Source organism: Manacus vitellinus, unplaced genomic scaffold (genome assembly GCF_001715985.3).
Source record: "Manacus vitellinus isolate BGI_N305 unplaced genomic scaffold, ASM171598v3 scaffold_31_pilon, whole genome shotgun sequence".
Taxonomy (NCBI): Eukaryota; Metazoa; Chordata; class Aves; order Passeriformes; family Pipridae; genus Manacus; species Manacus vitellinus.
Window position 1 is genome coordinate 6162002 of NW_021940379.1, and position 6319 is coordinate 6168320.

The window sequence follows — 6319 nt, forward strand, 5'->3', positions numbered from 1 at the left end:
AATTAAAACATTCTAAAGAAATTATCTTATTTGCACCAGATCTATGCTGGATTTCTGCAGCTGGAACAGAGCAGAATGTGGCATAGTGCATATCACACATATACATGCATGAAATATATAGGCTTTAATCTCGTGTTTCCTAATGCTAAATAACTCCAATTGTTGAGAACTAACTCCAAATGGAGGGTCAGTAAAAGCTAAATATGTAAATGGCTGTGTGTTTATTTTGGCTTTTGTGTATGGCTTTTTCCTGCCTTTTCTGCATTACTGTGCAAATATATGGGCTTTTTGTGGCCTGAAAATATTTTTTTTGCCCCAAAAGACACAGTGGACGGAGCCCTTGGAATGTATGGAGGAGATTGTAACAGAACAGTACTGTGACAACAGAGTTCAGAGTTTGTATTGTGTGCAGACAACATATTTAAGCATAGTTTTTATACTGGAGCATATGAGCTTTTTTACTGTGGGTCTGATTTTTTGGTTTGTTTTTGATTTCTTTACACTGTGACCAGAGATATAGATTGAAACCTTCCTTGATCATTTCTCTTCTGATCATTGTATCATAGCACAAACAGTTCCGTGAGTGAACCAGACAAGATATAAAAGATTTTTTAAAAAAAAAATCTTAATTTTAAGAGTATTCCCCTCTAGACAATTTTCATTGCCTGCATTCCCTCCTGTGCTGATGTTTCTTGGTCACCTCTGTCACTGCCCAAGGTCCATTTGAAAAAAACCCATGATATACCAATGACAGCACAAAATGACAGTGGCATAAAGGGCTGAACCAGTTTTCCATCCAGGTATTGCCCTATTTTAAAATTATTCTCCAAAAATAAGACAAGCATAGAAATGTATTTGGCTTTATCCTTTTGAATGTGACATAGATGTATTGTGTGTTGAGGGAGCATTTGTTATCCTGTATCTCCTGAGATCCACTGGGGATAACCTGCATCCCTGATTTAACTGTTGAACGTGGCTCGTGAAGGAGTTTATCTTGTTGGTCGTGCCCCAGGAGCAGGAGCACTGTATTTATAATACTGCACTGGGGATGGGGTTTCTTCTGTTTTTGATAAACCAGTAAAAAAAACCACGTTGCCATCTAAGTCCACTCTTCTTGTTTGATTCAATGTGTTTTTGTTGGTACTGAATGCAGCAAATGTACTGAATACGAAGTGTTCAAATGAATCTCTAAACAGTCTCTTCCTGTCCTCAATCTTTTGAAGCTTGAAAATCTTGCAGTTTTATTTATGGGCTTGTATATAGCAGCTATTGCAATATTTTTTTTTTCAGGACAGCATCATTTTGTCAACAGTATCAAAGCTTAATTGAATGAGATTTGAGTTTTAAAAACAGGTAATGTAGCAAGACTGACTTTGCCAGTAAGCAGTAAAATAATTTAGTTTTGTTGTTTTTTTCCCCTCAAATAAATAAGAAATCTTAATTTCCTAAAAGAGTTTTGTATTTGTTAAGATTATTCTGAAGCTTTGGCTCTAGGACTGGTTTCACTCTGTAGCAGGTCAAAGGGTCACAATGAAATGAATTTTAAAAGTGGGGATTTCTTAACTGATGCATCTTGTTTAAAACTTTACCACTATTGCACTTTTACCTGAAAAGGGCAGTGTAAATCCAGAGATGTTACATCTCAATGAACAAGCAGCTCCATCAGAGGGATGCAATCCTGCAGCTCAGGTTTTCAAGGTTAAAGCTGGTTCTGTGGTGATTAATAGGCTGCCAGCTGCCTCCTCTGGGTTGCATAGGTGTGTAGATGTGGTGGGGTGTGTGATGAAAATTAACCAGAGCAATTATATCCTGAAAAATTAAAGATTGGAATTTGGATGAGGAAGGTTTTTCGTCCTCTTTCCATATTCAAATAAACCTTTTTCCCTTTGTATGCCTTCAAATCATATAGCAAGGCATGCATAAAAGAAAGCTTTCTTGCTATGCTGTGAAACACAGAGGTTATTAACATTTATCATCCATGACAGAATAATAAATTAGATAATTTTGGCACTGGTTTACATCATGTTTGCCTTTAAAAATACTTTCATTATGTCTATGTTATGCTTGGATGGCTCCATGTAATATGTCATGGATAGTTATTGCTATAATTGCCCTTGTTCACACAATTTTCCTTCTCAATAATCCCATATGTTCTTGGAATTTGGAGGCCATATTTCATCTTGTCAAGGATGATTACAGTCCCACTGACATCAGCATCTTCACCAGGTGCTGACACATGACAGAAAAATGGAGTCATAAGGGACTTCTAAGCACTGTTGAGTGCATCTTTACCAAACACCTTCCTTGATCAATGGCTGATTTGCTCAAAGTAGTTCCCAGCAGAGCAGTTTTAGGCTGTCCAATTTACCTACACCAAAGGCAACTGGAATTTTCTCTCCCTCTGTTATTTTCTGTGGTTCTTGTCCAAAAGCAGGCTTGATTGGGCATTGCACGTGTTCCTTTAAGCATTCTTGGTGCTAAGCATTTGCTTGCATCTACTTAGAAACAGAGAATAAAGCATTAAAAAGGTCAAGAAAAAAAATTGCATCTGAATTAGCAGCTCTGCCGCTGCAAAAGCCTAAAGTTTTAGTTCATGCCCATAATATTCTGAAAGAAAATGCACAATAAAACAAAACCAAGTTTTTACGTTCCAAAAGCGTCTCAAGTCAGGCAAAGATCAAATGCTTCTTGGAAAACCTGTGTCTTACACAGTAGGATTTGGACAACCTAAAATTATGGTGCTTGCAGAATGTTTTCTCCTGGCATTTTCGTTTCAGATTCTGCACAGGTCAACTAAATGTGACTCTTTTTTGATGTGGCACCTTCTCATTTAGCCAGTCGTGTATCACTAATTTGTCGTAATTTTCCATCTCTAAAATAATAAAAAAAAAAAAGAAAAAAGAGGGAGGAATATGTGGGCATGTGTTCATAGAGGAAAAAGGGCAAAGCTCAGTCCTCTTACTGACCTGTGGCCTTTCCTGCTCTCTGCTGAAGACTATGTGGGAGGCTTCAGGTTCTGAAGCTCAGCAACTGTGAATATTTGCATGGATGGCTTTTTGCAGCAGCAGCAAAGAGCATAATTATAAAAAAAAGTATCTGTGTCCTGTGTTTTACAAGTGGTAAGCTGAATATTGGGCATTTAAATTGTATATTATGCATTAAAATCTCTGATGTGTAATCAATAGTGCAAGTTTACATATCAACGCCATGATGGAAGGATATTTTTCAGTCCTATGCTTTCATATCCCTGAAAGGCTGCTAAATATTGCCTGCTAATAGCAGCAAACCAACACATAGCATGCAAAAGGTATCCCAGAATTAGTTCTTAAAACCAGACTTTCCATTAGTTAGTGAGGTTATAAATAATTTATCAGAATTTCAAACTAAGGGGATATCAAAACAAGGGGCTGATTATCACCTGCCAAAAGAAATTAGTTCAATGTTGGGAACTCTCTAAGCAGCCTGCTGGAGCCTTTACTGCTCATCAGGTGTTAGGAACAGCGTTCAATCAGAGTCTGAGAAAGAAAACTTAATTAAAAGATGTCAAAACTTCTGTGTAGGACAAATGGCACACAGAGAGCATCACCATGCAGCCCACGCACACCGTGTGGAGGAGAAAACAGTCTGAGTAAAATGTTGATAACACCAGCAGCTAATAATTGACTGAACCCTGCTGGTGTGAGAAGATCTCACATCCTGAGGGAGTTGATCTGTGCCCTGGAAATACTGACAGCCAGACCTTGGAATATTCATCTCTTGAATATGGTGGTGCTACAAACACACACAAACCTCTCCTGAACAGAATACAAGTTTGAACAGATACACTCAGCAGCCTCAGTGGGTCTTTGCAGCAAAGTCTGCAGTAAATGCTTCACCATTTCTTTACTGCACTTGCACTCCTCATCCACGACTGTGTTTTTATTCATTTACGTTTCTATTCACTTTTATTCGCTTACGGCACAAATTATGTTTCCTTTATTGCCCTTTTTTTCTTTCACAGCTCATATTGCCTTCAGGAGTGCCCTTCTCCCAGCTAAAACCAGAGACAGCCTCCTGGGAGGTGGAATTTGCATCCCTTACACCTTGCAGGGGAGAGGGAGAGCACAGCATTTTGTTCTACAGCTCTGCTGCAGATGTATTACATGACTTATGTCTCCTCTCTACACAGTGTAGTTGCTGCTTCTCTCCATAATACTGCCAAGGAACTTCCTCTCCCCTCAAACCCATTAAGGAAAAAGAATAATCACAGAAGAAGTCATGTCAGTGCATTTGTCACAGACAAAAACCACCCCAGTGCAGCAGTGTGGGCTTTTCTTTTTTGTTCAGCAGGGGAGCAGGAATCACCCAGAATGTCAGAAATCTGGATTTTCACATTCTGTTCTACAGTGTAGTTGGAAAAAAATGTGTGAAAGCCACATTCTGGTTGCCTGAAGATCCTCCAGTGTGTAAGGCATTTCTGTCAAAATCAGTTATTATTTTATACTTGCTGAGTAGTGTGCCTCAGACACCCAACACAGGACACAAAATAAAATAACTCATGCTGTGCTCTGCCATCTTAAGAGCAGAGATTATTTGGATCAGAGGAGCCGTTTAGGAGGATTTCAGTGGACAGGGAAGGGTAATAGTTGTGCTAGGACTTCAAAACAGTCACTTCTGTGAATAATTCCTCTTTGAATCCATGGCCATCGAAATCAAACTTCTGAAATCAAACTTATTTTCCAGTCTATCAACAGAATAGACCCATGAAAGGAGGAGGCACCACAAAGCCACACTGAGGAGTCTGAAGCCCAGCACTTGCTGCCTTGTGCAATCCCACCTCTGCTCTGGGGCTTGGCTGACAGCAGCACTTAGAGGGCTCACAGAAGTCCCCACACACGTGCTGGCACACCAAGAGGGACCACCAAAGGCAACTGTGAGAAAGCCTGAGGCAAGGAAAAGCCCTTGAGCCCTGTTTCCTGCAGCCACAGCAGCTCTGCATTCAGGCTGAAGCAACGCTCCCCACCTTGAGTGGGCTCCCCAGCCCTGGCATCATTCCTCCCTCTCCCACATCCCACTCTGCTGCTCTCTTCCTTCAACCACCTAAATCCTCCTGCAGAGCTCGTGTGTGCCTGCAAACTCCCTGAAATACCAGCCCTGTAACTCTTACATTCGCCACAACTCATAATGACAAACATTTTGTAGAGCAACTTTCAATAATATCTTCCCATTAAGGAAATGTTTGGTCCTATGAACATCTAACTGTTCTTTGTGAGAGAAAAATGCAGTCCCTTCTGGCTGTGCATCAGTACAATAATTTAACAAGAAAAGAAATATCAGATAATCTTCTTCCTCCATATCAAAGCTTTTCATTTAATAGAGCTATTTTTTTTTCAGATAACAGCCTCAGTAATGGCACTAAGAGAAAGGCACATCAGGAAGCTCAAAACAGCTAAGCTCTACTTTCTTTCTGTGCACTACAATTTGTGAAACATTGCACTTTCCCAATGAGAAAATAAGAACTTATAAATGCAATTCAAGGGGGAAAACCTCCCCAAAATGAGACACACACCCCTCCAAAAAACCCAAACAAATAAACAAACAAAAATCAGCTCCAGAAACTGCCATGCAAAATGAGCAGTCCAAGACAGGCTGCAGCCTTATTTGCTTGAGCCAAGAGTCACAGGCAGCAACCCACTTTGTCTATGAAAGTGGTGTACACACTGCATATACACATCTTCAAACTCCCTCCAGCTGCCAGCACAGCGGGATCCTGGCCAAAAATATCTGATTTCAGTCAAGAAACATCTGTGCAAAAAGGACAGCACACACAGGACCTGCTGATGGGTCAGAGTGCACAATAACCCCCATTTTCAGAGGAACAGAGATACCTGCCTGGGAGGGACAGGGGTGATGGGGAGTGCCAAGAGGAGTAATATTTACTTTTCTGCTAAACAAGAAATTCCCCAAAAACCACAGTAGAATTGATCACTTACTGTCATGGCCAAAGTCCCTCACACTCCTTCAAGATATTCCTGCCAGAGAACAATAAAATTCTCATACATGATAACAGTGATACTAAAGCATAACAACACATCATCTGTAAAACCAGTACCTCACAACACATCATCTATAAAACCAGTGTGTCTCTGCTTCTGACTAAATCAGACACAAGCACCAGGACTATGGTAGCTGTAATTATTTCCTCTGCAGAGCACCAGGGATGGACCAGAGCTACAGCCCCTTGTTTTAACTGCATACGTGGATAGCACCTCTTCTTTTAGCAATTTGAAACCTAAAGGTATAATCTGATTCTTAGTTGCAAGCATTTTTTAATACTTTT